The sequence below is a fragment of the Drosophila mauritiana genome, unplaced genomic scaffold (genome assembly GCF_004382145.1).
Source record: "Drosophila mauritiana strain mau12 unplaced genomic scaffold, ASM438214v1 U_13, whole genome shotgun sequence".
Classification (NCBI taxonomy): domain Eukaryota; kingdom Metazoa; phylum Arthropoda; class Insecta; order Diptera; family Drosophilidae; genus Drosophila; species Drosophila mauritiana.
In genome coordinates, this window is record NW_022881262.1 from 67,475 (window position 1) to 85,045 (window position 17,571).

General features: G+C 38.7%; 4 non-coding genes across 4 annotated transcripts; all 4 read left to right on the forward strand.

The window, feature by feature from the left end:
* Positions 1–5,680: 5,680 nt before the first annotated feature.
* On the forward strand, positions 5,681–7,673 carry LOC117149062. The gene has a single exon (XR_004460029.1). It is a non-coding gene; the product is annotated as a small subunit ribosomal RNA (ribosomal RNA).
* Positions 7,674–8,352: 679 nt separating this feature from the next.
* LOC117149056 lies at positions 8,353–8,530 on the forward strand. Its single transcript, XR_004460023.1, has one exon. It is a non-coding gene; the product is annotated as a 5.8S ribosomal RNA (ribosomal RNA).
* A 3,139-nt stretch (positions 8,531–11,669) lies between these two features.
* Positions 11,670–11,848, forward strand: LOC117149058. Its single transcript, XR_004460025.1, has one exon. It is a non-coding gene; the product is annotated as a 5.8S ribosomal RNA (ribosomal RNA).
* A 392-nt stretch (positions 11,849–12,240) lies between these two features.
* On the forward strand, positions 12,241–16,123 carry LOC117149069. The gene has a single exon (XR_004460034.1). It is a non-coding gene; the product is annotated as a large subunit ribosomal RNA (ribosomal RNA).
* The last annotated feature ends 1,448 nt before the right edge of the window (positions 16,124–17,571 follow it).

Consider the following 17,571-nt stretch of genomic DNA (forward strand, 5'->3'; position numbering starts at 1 on the left):
GTTGTTCTTCAGTAGAGCAATCTCCTGCGCAACTTCCTCAGGGTCGACTGGTTCCAACGGGGGACCGGGAGAGCTTGGGCTATTGAGAAACCGGGCTGTTTCAGCATGTTCTTCGGCAGTGCAGCAGTCGAACGGAGAGAAGGCGTTGTAAAGGTGTTCGGCGAAAGCTTCTGCTCTTTCAGCATCCGAACGGCACCAGGATCCATCTGCTTTGCGCACTGCGGAAACCTTTTTGGCTGGTCGTTTAATGTGGCGGGTGACGTTCCACAGATTGTGGTCTGGGTCCCCGGGAGAGAGTTCCTCGAGGAATCTGAGGAAGGAGTCCTGGCGTAGGCTGGAGATCTTGTCCTTCAACTCCTTTGTGGCGTGATTGAGCGCTGTTTTGTCTCTTGGATTGCGCGTCAAGAACCAAACTCTCCTGAGACGCCTCTTCTCAGTCACGAGTGCCGCAATTTCCGGGGACCAGAGGTGGAGGTCCCTGCTAGGTGTTCTCGCAGTCTTTGGTGGCGGTGGGCTTGCGAATTCCGCAGCGTTTTGCATCTGCCTGGTGAGATTCCCGATAGCTTCATCAATGTTCCTGGGTGTGTTGAGGATGGGGTTCGGATTGACGGTGGAGAGCATCCAGGACGCGAACTTGGCGGCGTCGGTATATTTTCCAGTGAGCCTTCTGAGCGGGGTTTTCCTGAGGACTGGCGTGTTGATTAGCACGTTTATTGCACAGTGGTCTGACAGGAGATCAGCATTTGTTGTGCAGCTGATCTTCGCATGCCCTATGCCTTTCGACACAGCAAAGTCCAGTAGGTCTGGAGTCTTGAGGGGATTCGTTGGCCAGTGAGTGGGCTCGCCAGTGGAGTGGCAGTCCAGTCGGTGGCGTTGCAGGTACCCAAACAGAGTTTTCCCTTTGGGGTTGTTGGCGCGCGATCCCCACCAAGAATGTTTGGCGTTATAATCTCCAGCTGCTATGAAGCGGGGCCCAAAATGCTCGAAGAACTCACTGAGGTGAGATGCTGTTATGCGGTATCTGGGGGGAAAGTAGACCGCTCCAATGTCTAAATCTCCTTGCGGGCTGACAATCCTGATGACAGGACATTGTGCCCAGTCTTGCTGAAACGCGGGCAGCTCTAGGTATTGAATACCGCTCCTGATGAGGATGGCTGCTCCACCGCGTGCTCTGCCAGAAGGATGGTCTGCATGGATGAGGTCATATCCGCTGATATTAAAGTGGGATCTGGGGGAGAAGTGGGTTTCGGCTACGAGTAGGATATCGATCTGGTGGGTCTTCAGATGGTGCTCGACTATGGCCTTGCTGTTCTGCAGGCCGTTCGCATTCCAGACGACTAGGTGGAGCTTTAGTTGCATGACTTGCTGTTGAGAATGGTGGCCACCAGCTGTGTCATCTGGGTGAACATGCGCTCCATCATCCTTTCCATCATTCCTTCCATGCGAGCGAACATCGCTTCTATCTGACCGGAGTGTGGGGTTTCTGTTTGGGTTTGGACTGGGGTTGTGGGATTCTGCGGTGCTGCGTGCACTCCGTTGAGGGCGTCTCGGTAGCTCCTGCCAGAGGTGACGTTTGGTGATGCCACGGGCGGCGCCTTGTTAGCATTAGCGACGGGCCTTGTTTTCGGAGCAGCGAGTGCTTTGGCCCTTTTGTATGCAGGGCATCCCTTGAAAGACGCAGGATGGTCCGCCTGGCAGTGGAAGCAGCACGCTTTGTCGTCCTCCCTCTTCTCACATGCCCTCGATTCGTGAGGGCCTCCACACTTTACACATCGGTATTCCAGGAAGCAGTAACGCTGTGTATGACCGAATCCTTGGCACCTGAAGCATTGAGGCACGTCGTTGAACTTCTGCGGCGGTTCAATGGTTACTACCGACCTGCAGATCCGCTTGACTTGGTAGACGTCTTTGTTGTTGCTGGAAGGCTCCAGGTTGGCGAAGAATATTCCCAGCGGTTCTTTAGTTCTTCTGCCAATGGGATTGTGCAGATCTCTAACAGCGTGCCCTTGTCTGCGAAGGTCTTCAATGATTTCCTCACGATCGGTGGAGTGGTGGAGTCCTTTGATGACAACCTTGTATGCACGTTCATCTTTCGGCTGGAAAGTCCGATGCCTCTTGTTTTGGGCCACAAGTTGGAGACGCAGAGCTGTATAGGACTCTTTGTCCGGCATCATGACACGTACGTTGTTGCCATTCACGGTCTTGTAGGTAAAATTGTTCTTCGGGCCTACAAGAGTCGTGATCATCTTGACGAGTGCCGAGATGTTGGTCACATCGGGGATAAAAATCGGAGGTGGCTTGATGGTCTTCGGGGTGGGCTTTGGTTTCTCGGGGGTCTTGGGCTTGGAATCGTCTTTAGGTCCGGGTTCGTCATCAGAGCTCTCTTGGTCGTACTCGTCTTCTTCGGTCGAGAGTAAAGCGAAGGCGTTGTTGGCGAGCTTCTTGCGCAGAGCTGCGCTAGTGCTTGACTTATCTTCCAGCTCCTCTCCCTGTGCTTTCTTTGCCGGTTTTCGCTTTATCTCGCCCGGCTCTGTATGCGAGGTGCTTCCCTCGCTGCTGGAGCTGCTCTTGCGTGTTCTCAGAGCCTTTTTGCGTGGTGTTGTTCCAAGCTTGTGGGTGCGCGGGGGGCCTGCCAGTCCATCTTCTCCAAAGTTGATAAGGAGTGAGGAGGGGGGGGGGGGGGAAGCTGGGCACCGTAAGCCGGTGAGCCAGGCAGCACGTGGCTGCTGCTTTGCAATTATACCGCTGCTTCGAGCACTGGGTTTTTTGCGCTGATAACACGCACACTCGGGTGTGCGATGGTGTTAGTGCGAACTACCGTTAGGTACGTTGGCTGGGCCAATCAAAACGCGCGACAAGATCACGCGACGCGAAGTGGCTGGGCACAAGTAACGGGACTTACAACTGTGAACAATTTGCTAACAATTTGCTGTCGATCCGCAGGCACGTCTGCACTCGTCGAGTGTTCGATCGCGACTGATCAATTTAGTGACGCATATGATATTGTCCCTATCATATAATTAATATAAAGACTTTTTAAAGAATTGTATCAAGTTGCCAAACACCTCGTCATCAACTACTATATTATGGTTGCGCCGACCTCTCATATTGTATTCTCTTATGTCTTCATAGGATTTTGGCAATTATACGAGTAAATTAAATAATATACATATGAAAATGATTAATTATTATATGTATAAGGGAAAAAATGCTGAAATATTCCCATATTATCTTAGTATTATAGAGGAAAGACCGTTGCCGACCTCTGATATTGTTCAAAACTTATGTATTTATATGATTTTGGCAATTATATGAGTAAATTAAATAATATACATATAAAATGATTAAATATTATATGTATAAATGTATAAAGGAAAAAATGATGAAATATTCCCACATTATCTTAGTATTATAGAGGAAAGACCGTTGCTGACCTCTGATATTGTTCAAAACTTATGTATTTATATGATTTTGGCAATAATATGAGTAAATTAAATAATATACATATGAAAATGATTAATTATTATATGTATAAATGTATAAGGGAAAAAATGCTGAAAATATTCCCATATTATCTTAGTATTATAGAGGAAAGACCGTTGCTGACCTCTGATATTGTTCAAAACTTATGTATTTATATGATTTGGCAATTATATGAGTAAATTAAATAATATACATATGAAAATTATTAATTATTATATGTATAGGGGAAAAAATGCTGAAATATTCCCACATTCTCTTAGTATTATAGAGAAAAGCCATTATAGTGAGAGGGTATAGTAGTGTAAACGACCGGAATTACGACAGAGGGTTCAAAAACTACTATAGGTAGGCAGTGGTTGCCGACCTCTCATATTGTTCAAAACTTATGTATTCATATGATTTTGGCAATTATATGAGTAAATTAAATAATATACATATGAAAATTATTAATTATTATATGTATAGGGGAAAAAATGCTGAAATATTCCCACATTCTCTTAGTATTATAGAGAAAAGCCATTATAGTGAGAGGGTATAGTAGTGTAAACGACCGGAATTACGACAGAGGGTTCAAAAACTACTATAGGTAGGCAGTGGTTGCCGACCTCTCATATTGTTCAAAACTTATGTATTCATATGATTTTGGCAATTATATGAGTAAATTAAATAATATACATATGAAAATTATTAATTATTATATGTATAAGGGAAAAAATGCTGAAAATATCCCACATTCTCTTAGTATAATAGAGAAAAGCCATTATAGTGAGAGGGTATAGTAGTGTAAACGACCGGAATTACGACAGAGGGTTCAAAAACTACTATAGGTAGGCAGTGGTTGCCGACCTCTCATATTGTTCAAAACTATGTATTCATATGATTTTGGCAATAATATGAGTAAATTAAATAATATACATATGAAATGATTAATTATTATATGTATAAGGGAAAAAATGCTGAAAATATCCCACATTCTCTTAGTATTATAGAGAAAAGCCATTATAGTGAGAGGGTATAGTAGTGTAAACGACCGGAATTACGACAGAGGGTTCAAAAACTACTATAGGTAGGCAGTGGTTGCCGACCTCTCATATTGTTCAAAACTTATGTATTCATATGATTTTGGCAATAATATGAGTAAATTAAATAATATACATATGAAAATGATTAATTATTATATGTATAAGGGAAAAAATAATCATATTATATATGAATAATGGAAAAAAAATGAAATGTTCCTATAATCTCTTAATATATAAGAGAATAGCCCGTATGTTGGGTGGCAAACGGAATTGAAAATACCCGCTTGAGGACAGCGGGTTCAAAAACTACTATAGGTAGGCAGTGGTTGCCGACCTCCCGCATTATTCGAAATATTTATTTCGGATTATGTTTATATTGGTTACATACAATAAAGTATATTATTATCCGTACAAATTTGTTTCTCAGTTCTATAGAACACGGGACTTGGCTCCGCGGATAATAGGAATATACGCTTTATAGATAATATCGTTGAAACAAAAGTCAAGTTTCTATTATATATAGAATAACAAATCGTTTCCATATATTATCGTTAATTTTTGGAGGCAGGCAAATATTAATTTATTACCTGCCGTATAGTTGGATTATTATATCGTTACGGTATAATACAAATATGGATTCTTATGAAAGAAATATAAATTATATATTAAATGTGGAAATATTATCATATGCGCTTGGTTTATGTTATATATTACCAGAGATATATATGAAAAGAGATAAATTTTAAATTTATCTTCAAAATGCAAATGATTTAACTTAATATTTATATTGGTTAAACAAAATTGTACATGTGTGGATACAATAATTATGTATGTTGGAAATAAAATGATATTTTATAATGAAATATGTATGTATAAAAAGATAAATTATAGAAATATATATATTACAATAATTAGATGAAATTCTTGTTATATTGGTAAAACAAGTATAAATTAAAAATGAAAATATGGATTACGAATGCTATATAAAAATGGCCGTAATCGAATGGATTTTTTTACTTATATATTTAAAATTTTACCCAAAGGCGAAATATTGAATTTTATTCAATATAATAAAAATCATGGAATTATATAAAGTGAAAATCTATATATCTAATATCTATTATATTGCTTATTTCGATTCAAAATATATGAATGGAATATGAAGGAAAAACATTATTCTGGTTGATCCTGCCAGTAGTTATATGCTTGTCTCAAAGATTAAGCCATGCATGTCTAAGTACACACGAATTAAAAGTGAAACCGCAAAAGGCTCATTATATCAGTTATGGTTCCTTAGATCGTTAACAGTTACTTGGATAACTGTGGTAATTCTAGAGCTAATACATGCAATTAAAACATGAACCTTATGGGACATGTGCTTTTATTAGGCTAAAACCAAGCGATCGCAAGATCGTTATATTGGTTGAACTCTAGATAACATGCAGATCGTATGGTCTTGTACCGACGACAGATCTTTCAAATGTCTGCCCTATCAACTTTTGATGGTAGTATCTAGGACTACCATGGTTGCAACGGGTAACGGGGAATCAGGGTTCGATTCCGGAGAGGGAGCCTGAGAAACGGCTACCACATCTAAGGAAGGCAGCAGGCGCGTAAATTACCCACTCCCAGCTCGGGGAGGTAGTGACGAAAAATAACAATACAGGACTCATATCCGAGGCCCTGTAATTGGAATGAGTACACTTTAAATCCTTTAACAAGGACCAATTGGAGGGCAAGTCTGGTGCCAGCAGCCGCGGTAATTCCAGCTCCAATAGCGTATATTAAAGTTGTTGCGGTTAAAACGTTCGTAGTTGAACTTGTGCTTCATACGGGTAGTACAACTTACAATTGTGGTTAGTACTATACCTTTATGTATGTAAGCGTATTACCGGTGGAGTTCTTATATGTGATTAAATACTTGTATTTTTTCATATGTTCCTCTATTTAAAAACCTGCACTAGTGCTCTTAAACGAGTGTTATTGTGGGCCGGTACTATTACTTTGAACAAATTAGAGTGCTTAAAGCAGGCTTCAAATGCCTGAATATTCTGTGCATGGGATAATGAAATAAGACCTCTGTTCTGCTTTCATTGGTTTTCAGATCAAGAGGTAATGATTAATAGAAGCAGTTTGGGGGCATTAGTATTACGACGCGAGAGGTGAAATTCTTGGACCGTCGTAAGACTAACTTAAGCGAAAGCATTTGCCAAAGATGTTTTCATTAATCAAGAACGAAAGTTAGAGGTTCGAAGGCGATCAGATACCGCCCTAGTTCTAACCATAAACGATGCCAGCTAGCAATTGGGTGTAGCTACTTTTATGGCTCTCTCAGTCGCTTCCCGGGAAACCAAAGCTTTTGGGCTCCGGGGGAAGTATGGTTGCAAAGCTGAAACTTAAAGGAATTGACGGAAGGGCACCACCAGGAGTGGAGCCTGCGGCTTAATTTGACTCAACACGGGAAAACTTACCAGGTCCGAACATAAGTGTGTAAGACAGATTGATAGCTCTTTCTCGAATCTATGGGTGGTGGTGCATGGCCGTTCTTAGTTCGTGGAGTGATTTGTCTGGTTAATTCCGATAACGAACGAGACTCAAATATATTAAATAGATATCTTCAGGATTATGGTGCTGAAGCTTATGTAGCCTTCATTCATGGTGGCAGTAAAATGTTTATTGTGTTTGAATGTGTTTATGTAAGTGGAGCCGTACCTGTTGGTTTGTCCCATTATAAGGACACTAGCTTCTTAAATGGACAAATTGCGTCTAGCAATAATGAGATTGAGCAATAACAGGTCTGTGATGCCCTTAGATGTCCTGGGCTGCACGCGCGCTACAATGAAAGTATCAACGTGTATTTCCTAGACCGAGAGGTCCGGGTAAACCGCTGAACCACTTTCATGCTTGGGATTGTGAACTGAAACTGTTCACATGAACTTGGAATTCCCAGTAAGTGTGAGTCATTAACTCGCATTGATTACGTCCCTGCCCTTTGTACACACCGCCCGTCGCTACTACCGATTGAATTATTTAGTGAGGTCTCCGGACGTGATCACTGTGACGCCTTGCGTGTTACGGTTGTTTCGCAAAAGTTGACCGAACTTGATTATTTAGAGGAAGTAAAAGTCGTAACAAGGTTTCCGTAGGTGAACCTGCGAAGGATCATTATTGTATAATATCCTTATCGTTAATAAACATTTGTTATAATACAAATAAATACAATTTACCAAAATAAAAATATTACAAAATGATTCCACGGAATCAAAAGTTAAAGTCAAATAAATGAAGATGGCTTTTATTTTATATGTGGGGCTTGGCAACCTCATAAAAAGACTTTAACATTATTAATGTTGTTGTGCGTATTTGTGGCAGTACCTACTACAACAATGGCGTTTCCTATAAAAACAAATTCTCGAAAATGGAAATCGAAGAAACTGAACAAATTTGAAAGTAGAAGTCGAATTAAAATTAAAATAATTTTGAATGTGGTATTCAAAATAAGTGTGTGTGTATATGGACCATAATATACACGCGTTGCGAATATGTATTGTTCATCTATGTTATGAGCATACGTTGGCTAATGCAACAACCTAAAATATACAATGTTTGTACCTGTCATCCATCAGGTTAATGTTTTATATAAATTTTGCAGTATGTGTCACCCAAAATAGCAAACCATAACCAGATTTTTATGATACATATGCTTATATGAAACTAAGACATATCGCAACATTTATTTTTAGGTATAAAAATAAATTTATTGAAGGAATTGATATATGCCAGTAAATGGTGTATTTTTAATTTCTTTCAATAAAAACATATTGATATTATATAAAATGAATTATAAAACTCTAAGCGGTGGATCACTCGGCTCATGGGTCGATGAAGAACGCAGCAAACTGTGCGTCATCGTGTGAACTGCAGGACACATGAACATCGACATTTTGAACGCATATCGCAGTCCATGCTGTTATGTACTTTAATTAATTTATAGTGCTGCTTGGACTACATATGGTTGAGGGTTGTAAGACTATGCTAATTAAGTTGTTTATAAATTTTTTATAAGCATATGGTATATTATTGGATTAAATAATGATTTTATTCATAATATTAAAAAAGAAATGAAAAACATTATCTCACATTTGAATGTGAAAAACGAAGAGAAATATTTTCTTTTTCAATCAAATAATACTGAGAAATGTCTAGCATAAAAAATTGAAATATTTTTCATCTAGAATTGTCTCTTATTAATGATTCGGAAAAAGAAAAATCTTGGTTTTGTTATTATTCTTCGTTGGTTCGTTAAATGGATAAAAAATAACTTTGCTTACAAGAACTATTGGAACTATTTATAACGAATTTAATTGATTGTTTTATCATTTATATATAAAGAATTTATGGCAAAAATAGTTATATATACAACCTCAACTCATATGGGACTACCCCCTGAATTTAAGCATATTAATTAGGGGAGGAAAAGAAACTAACAAGGATTTTCTTAGTAGCGGCGAGCGAAAGAAAACAGTTCAGCACTAAGTCACTTTGTCTATATGGCAAATGTGAGATGCAGTGTATGGAGCGTCAATATTCTAGTATGAGAAATTAATGATTTAAGTCCTTCTTAAATGAGGCCATTTACCCATAGAGGGTGCCAGGCCCGTATAACGTTAATGATTACTAGATGATGTTTCCAAAGAGTCGTGTTGCTTGATAGTGCAGCACTAAGTGGGTGGTAACTCCATCTAAAACTAAATATAACCATGAGACCGATAGTAAACAAGTACCGTGAGGGAAAGTTGAAAAGAACTCTGAATAGAGAGTTAAACAGTACGTGAAACTGCTTAGAGGTTAAGCCCGATGAACCTGAATATCCGTTATGGAAAATTCATCATTAAAATTGTAATATTTAAATAATATTATTAAGAATAATGTGCATTTTTTCCATATAAGGACATTGTAATCTATTAGCATATCCCAAATTTATCATAAAATATAACTTATAGTTTATTCCAATTAAATTGCTTGCATTTTAACACAGAATAAATGTTATTAATTTGATAAAGTGCTGATAGATTTATATTATTACAGAGCGTTAATTTTTCGGAATTATATAATGGCATAATTATCATTGATTTTTGTGTTTATTATATGCTCTTGTATGATTAACAATGCGAAAGATTCAGGATACCTTCGGGACCCGTCTTGAAACACGGACCAAGGAGTCTAACATATGTGCAAGTTATTGGGATGTAAACCTAATAGCGTAATTAACTTGACTAATAATGGGATTAGTTTTTTAGCTATTTATAGCTAATTAACACAATCCCGGGGCGTTCTATATAGTTATGTATAATGTATATTTATATTATTTATGCCTCTAACTGGAACGTACCTTGAGCATATATGCTGTGACCCGAAAGATGGTGAACTATACTTGATCAGGTTGAAGTCAGGGGAAACCCTGATGGAAGACCTGAAATTCTTGGACCGTCGTAAGACTAACTTAAGCGAAAGCATTTGCCAAAGATGTTTTCATTAATCAAGAACGAAAGTTAGAGGTTCGAAGGCGATCAGATACCGCCCTAGTTCTAACCATAAACGATGCCAGCTAGCAATTGGGTGTAGCTACTTTTATGGCTCTCTCAGTCGCTTCCCGGGAAACCAAAGCTTTTGGGCTCCGGGGGAAGTATGGTTGCAAAGCTGAAACTTAAAGGAATTGACGGAAGGGCACCACCAGGAGTGGAGCCTGCGGCTTAATTTGACTCAACACGGGGAAACTTACCAGGTCCGAACATAAGTGTGTAAGACAGATTGATAGCTCTTTCTCGAATCTATGGGTGGTGGTGCATGGCCGTTCTTAGTTCGTGGAGTGATTTGTCTGGTTAATTCCGATAACGAACGAGACTCAAATATATTAAATAGATATCTTCAGGATTATGGTGCTGAAGCTTATGTAGCCTTCATTCATGGTGGCAGTAAAATGTTTATTGTGTTTGAATGTGTTTATGTAAGTGGAGCCGTACCTGTTGGTTTGTCCCATTATAAGGACACTAGCTTCTTAAATGGACAAATTGCGTCTAGCAATAATGAGATTGAGCAATAACAGGTCTGTGATGCCCTTAGATGTCCTGGGCTGCACGCGCGCTACAATGAAAGTATCAACGTGTATTTCCTAGACCGAGAGGTCCGGGTAAACCGCTGAACCACTTTCATGCTTGGGATTGTGAACTGAAACTGTTCACATGAACTTGGAATTCCCAGTAAGTGTGAGTCATTAACTCGCATTGATTACGTCCCTGCCCTTTGTACACACCGCCCGTCGCTACTACCGATTGAATTATTTAGTGAGGTCTCCGGACGTGATCACTGTGACGCCTTGCGTGTTACGGGTTGTTTCGCAAAAGTTGACCGAACTTGATTATTTAGAGGAAGTAAAAGTCGTAACAAGGTTTCCGTAGGTGAACCTGCGGAAGGATCATTATTGTATAATATCCTTATCGTTAATAAACATTTGTTATAATACAAATAAATACAATTTACCAAAATAAAAATATTACAAAATGATTCCACGGAATCAAAAGTTAAAGTCAAATAAAATGAAGATGGCTTTTATTTTATATGTGGGGCTTGGCAACCTCATAAAAAGACTTTAACATTATTAATGTTGTTGTGCGTATTTGTGGCAGTACCTACTACAACAATGGCGTTTCCTATAAAAACAAATTCTCGAAAATGGAAATCGAAGAAACTGAACAAAATTTGAAAGTAGAAGTCGAATTAAATTAAAATAATTTTGAATGTGGTATTCAAAATAAGTGTGTGTGTATATGGACCATAATATACACGCGTTGCGAATATGTATTGTTCATCTATGTTATGAGCATACGTTGGCTAATGCAACAACCTAAAATATACAATGTTTGTACCTGTCATCCATCAGGTTAATGTTTTATATAAATTTGCAGTATGTGTCACCCAAAATAGCAAACCATAACCAGATTTTTATGATACATAATGCTTATATGAAACTAAGACATATCGCAACATTTATTTTTAGGTATAAAAATAAATTTATTGAAGGAATTGATATATGCCAGTAAAATGGTGTATTTTTAATTTCTTTCAATAAAAACAATATTGATATTATATAAAAATGAATTATAAAACTCTAAGCGGTGGATCACTCGGCTCATGGGTCGATGAAGAACGCAGCAAACTGTGCGTCATCGTGTGAACTGCAGGACACATGAACATCGACATTTTGAACGCATATCGCAGTCCATGCTGTTATGTACTTTAATTAATTTTATAGTGCTGCTTGGACTACATATGGTTGAGGGTTGTAAGACTATGCTAATTAAGTTGTTTATAATTTTTTATAAGCATATGGTATTTATTGGATTAAATAATGATTTTATTCATAATATTAAAAAAGAAATGAAAACATTATCTCACATTTGAATGTGAAAAACGAAGAGAAATATTTTCTTTTTCAATCAAATAATACTGAGAAATGTCTAGCATAAAAAATTGAAATATTTTTCATCTAGAATTGTCTCTTATTAATGATTCGGAAAAAGAAAAATCTTGGTTTTTGTTATTATTCTTCGTTGGTTCGTTAAATGGATAAAAATAACTTTGCTTACAAGAACTATTGGAACTATTTATAACGAATTTAATTGATTGTTTTATCATTTATATATAAAGAATTTATGGCAAAAAATAGTTATATATACAACCTCAACTCATATGGGACTACCCCCTGATTTAAGCATATTAATTAGGGGAGGAAAGAAACTAACAAGGATTTTCTTAGTAGCGGCGAGCGAAAAGAAAACAGTTCAGCACTAAGTCACTTTGTCTATATGGCAAATGTGAGATGCAGTGTATGGAGCGTCAATATTCTAGTATGAGAAATTAATGATTTAAGTCCTTCTTAAATGAGGCCATTTACCCATAGGGGTGCCAGGCCCGTATAACGTTAATGATTACTAGATGATGTTTCCAAAGAGTCGTGTTGCTTGATAGTGCAGCACTAAGTGGGTGGTAAACTCCATCTAAAACTAAATATAACCATGAGACCGATAGTAAACAAGTACCGTGAGGGAAAGTTGAAAAGAACTCTGAATAGAGAGTTAAACAGTACGTGAAACTGCTTAGAGGTTAAGCCCGATGAACCTGAATATCCGTTATGGAAATTCATCATTAAAATTGTAATATTTAAATAATATTATTAAGAATAATGTGCATTTTTTCCATATAAGGACATTGTAATCTATTAGCATATCCCAAATTTATCATAAAATATAACTTATAGTTTATTCCAATTAAATTGCTTGCATTTTAACACAGAATAAATGTTATTAATTTGATAAAGTGCTGATAGATTTATATTATTACAGAGCGTTAATTTTTCGGAATTATATAATGGCATAATTATCATTGATTTTTGTGTTTATTATATGCTCTTGTATGATTAACAATGCGAAAGATTCAGGATACCTTCGGGACCCGTCTTGAAACACGGACCAAGGAGTCTAACATATGTGCAAGTTATTGGGATGTAAACCTAATAGCGTAATTAACTTGACTATAATGGGATTAGATTTTTAGCATTTATACTAATTAACACAATCCGGGGCGTTCTATATAGTTATGTATAATGTATATTTATATTATTTATGCCTCTAACTGGAACGTACCTTGAGCATATATGCTGTGACCCGGAAAGATGGTGAACTATACTTGATTCAGGTTGAAGTCAGGAAACCCTGATGAAAACCGAAACAGTTCTGACGTGCAAATCGATTGTCAGAATTGAGTATAGGGGCGAAAGACCAATCGAACCATCTAGTAGCTGGTTCCTTCCGAAGTTTCCCTCAGGATAGCTGGTGCATTTAATATTATATAAAATAATCTTATCTGGTAAAGCGAATGATTAAGGCCTTAGGGTCGAACGATCTTAACTATTCTCAACTTAATGGGTAAGAACCTTAACTTTCTTGATATGAAGTTCAAGGTTATGATATAATGTGCCCAGTGGGCCACTTTTGGTAAGCAGAACTGGCGCTGTGGGAGAACCAAACGTAATGTTACGGTGCCCAAATTAACAACTCATGCAGATACCATGAAAGGCGTTGGTTGCTTAAAACAGCAGGACGGTGATCATGGAAGTCGAAATCCGCTAAGGAGTGTGTAACAACTCACCTGCCGAAGCAACTAGCCCTTAAAATGGATGGCGCTTAAGTGTTATACCTATACATTACCGCTAAAGTAGATGATTTATATTACTTGTGATATAAATTTTGAAACTTTAGTGAGTAGGAAGGTACAATGGTATGCGTAGAAGTGTTTGGCGTAAGCCTGCATGGAGCTGCCATTGTACAGATCTTGGTGGTAGTAGCAAATAATCGAATGAGACCTTGGAGGACTGAAGTGGAGAAGGGTTTCGTGTGAACAGTGGTTGATCACGAGTTAGTCGGTCCTAAGTTCAAGGCGAAAGCCGAAAATTTTCAAGTAAAACAAATGCCTAACTATATAAACAAAGCGAATATAATACACTTGAATAATTTTGAACGAAAGGGAATACGGTTCCAATTCCGTAACCTGTTGAGTATCCGTTTGTTATTAATATGGCCTCGTGCTCATCCTGGCAACAGGAACGACCATAAAGAAGCCGTCGAGAGATATCGGAAGAGTTTTCTTTTCTGTTTTATAGCCGTACTACCATGGAAGTCTTTCGCAAGAGATTGGTAATGGGCTAGAAGAGCATGACATATACTGTTGTGTCGATATTTTCTCTCGGACTTGAAAATTTATGGTGGGGACACGCAACTTCTCAACAGGCCGTACAATATCCGCAGCTGGTCTCCAAGTGAAGAGTCTCTAGTCGATAGAATAATGTAGGTAAGGAATCGGCAAATTAATCGTAACTTCGGGATAAGGATTGGCTCTGAAGATGAGATAGTCGGGCTTGATTGGGAAACAATAACATGGTTATGTGCTCGTTCTGGGTAAATAGAGTTTCTAGCATTTATGTTAGTTACTTGTTCCCCGGATAGTTTAGTTACGTAGCCAATTGTGGAACTTTCTTGCTAAAATTTTTAAGAATACTATTTGGGTTAAACCAATTAGTTCTTATCAATTATAACGATTATCAATTAACAATCAATTCAGAACTGGCACGGACTTGGGAATCCGACTGTCTAATTAAAACAAAGCATTGTGATGGCCCTAGCGGGTGTTGACACAATGTGATTTCTGCCCAGTGCTCTGAATGTCAAAGTGAAGAAATTCAAGTAAGCGCGGGTCAACGTAACTATGACTCTCTTAAGGTAGCCAAATGCCTCGTCATCTAATTAGTGACGCGCATGAATGGATTAACGAGATTCCTACTGTCCCTATCTACTATCTAGCGAAACCACAGCCAAGGGAACGGGCTTGGAATAATTAGCGGGGAAAGAAGACCCTTTTGAGCTTGACTCTAATCTGGCAGTGTGGGAGATATTAGACCTCGGTTTGGTATCGTCAATGAAATACCACTACTCTTATTGTTTCCTTACTTACTTGATTAAATGGAACGTGTATCATTTCCTAGCCATTATACGGATATATTTATTATATCTTATGGGGTTTTGATGCAAGCTTCTTGATCAAAGTATCACGAGTTTGTTATATAATCGCAAACAAATTCTTTAATAAAACGATGCATTTATGTATTTTTGATTTGAAAATTTGGTATAACTCCAATTACTCAGGTATGATCCAATTCAAGGACATTGCCAGGTAGGGAGTTTGACTGGGGCGGTACATCTCTCAAATAATAACGGAGGTGTCCCAAGGCCAGCTCAGTGCGGACAGAAACCACACATAGAGCAAAAGGGCAAATGCTGACTTGATCTCGGTGTTCAGTACACACAGGGACAGCAAAAGCTCGGCCTATCGATCCTTTTGGTTTAAAGAGTTTTTAACAAGAGGTGTCAGAAAAGTTACCATAGGGATAACTGGCTTGTGGCGGCCAAGCGTTCATAGCGACGTCGCTTTTTGATCCTTCCGATGTCGGCTCTTCCTATCATTGTGAAGCAAAATCACCAAGCGTTGGATTGTTCACCCATGCAAGGGAACGTGAGCTGGGTTTAGACCGTCGTGAGACAGGTTAGTTTTACCCTACTAATGACAAAACGTTGTTGCGACAGCATTCCTGGCGTAGTACGAGAGGAACCGGCAGGTACGGACCAAGGCACAATACTTGTTCGAGCGAACATGGTATGACGCTACGTCCGTTGGATTATGCCTGAACGCCTCTAAGGTCGTATCCGTGCTGGACTGCAATGATAAATAAGGGGCAATTTGCATTGTATGGCTTCTAACCATTTAAGTTTATAATTTATTTTATAAACGACAATGGATGTGATGCCAATGTAATTTGTAACATAGTAAATTAGGAGGATCTTCGATCACCTGATGCCGCGCTAGTTACATATAAAAGCATTATTTAATACAATGACAAAGCCTAGAATCAATTGTAAACGACTTTTGTAACAGGCAAGGTGTTGTAAGTGGTTGAGCAGCTGCCATACTGCGATCCACTGAAGCTTATCCTTTGCTTGATGATTCGATAAATAAATGATTTTTCCTGTAGCCAAACAAACACCTCGTCATCAATTTAGTGACGCATATGATATTGTCCCTATCATATAATTTTTGATATAAAGACTTTAAAGAATTATATCAAGTTGCCAAATACCTCGTCATCAATTTAGTGACGCATATGATATTGTCCCTATCGTATAATTTTTGATATAAAGACTTTAAAGAATTCTATCACGTTGCCAAATACCTCGTCATCAATTTAGTGACGCATATGATATTGTCCCTATCATATAATTTTTGATATAAAGACTTTAAAGAATTATCAAGTTGCCAAATACCTCGTCATCAATTTAGTGACGCATATGATATTGTCTATCATATAATTAGACTTTAATGAATTGTGTCAAGTTGCCAAACACCTCGTCATCAATTTAGTGACGCATATGATATTGTCCCTATCATATAATTTTTGATATAAACTTTAAAGAATTGTATCAAGTTGCCAAATACCTCGTCATCAATTTAGTGACGCATATGATATTGTCCCTATCATATAATTAATATAAAGACTTTAATGAATTGTGTCAAGTTGCCAAACACCTCGTCATCAATTTAGTTTTTTTTTTTTTTTTTTTTTTAGCGTGCGTTTATTTATTTAAAATCTGTCCTAGTGGACAATAATTAAATGGTTTTGCGGGGGAACATTAGCTTAAGGGATACTATTGTACATGTATTTGTGGCGGGTTTTATATGTGTTGTCTATTGTTGTGGAAGATCGAGAGGGTGTCTCCTCATGAGACGTCTGCTTGTTTGGCTATTGTCTAACAGGTTGGTGGCGAGGTGGTTAGGGTGGTTTTCGAGCCTTTTCAGGTATCTCTCGCTGAGCCTGGAGATTTCATCAGCGACTTGTGGGATTCCAAGTTCCCTATGTATGGCGACATTCTCGTGGTAGGGATGCGCATTACAGGCAATTCTCAAGCACCTATTCTGGAACCGCTGTATACGCAGGCGATTCGTGTGGCTTGCCGTGCCCCATAGCTGTATCCCGTAGGTCCAGATGGGCTTGAGAATTGCCTTGTACACCAGGATTTTGTGGTTCTGCCTTAGCTTGGACCCTCTCCCAATAAGCCAATGCATCTGCCTCAGACGCGCATCGGCCTGTATGCGTTTGCTGACGATGTGGGGACGCCAAGTGAGCCTGCGGTCCAGGGTAAGTCCTAGGTACTTGGGTGCGGGTGCGTTGGGAATGATGACTCCGTTTAGCGTGACCGGTGGGCAGTCTCCTCTCCTTAGTGCAAATGTTGTTTGGGTAGATTTTTCCGCGTTCACTACGATGTTCCACCTGCTGAGCCAGGGATGTAGCGCGTCCATTTGCCTTTGGATTGTTTCGGAGGCTTCTCGTGGGTCGGATGAGGAGGCGAGGAAAGCCGTGTCATCTGCATAAGTCGCTATAGTTAGGTTCCTGGAGGGGATT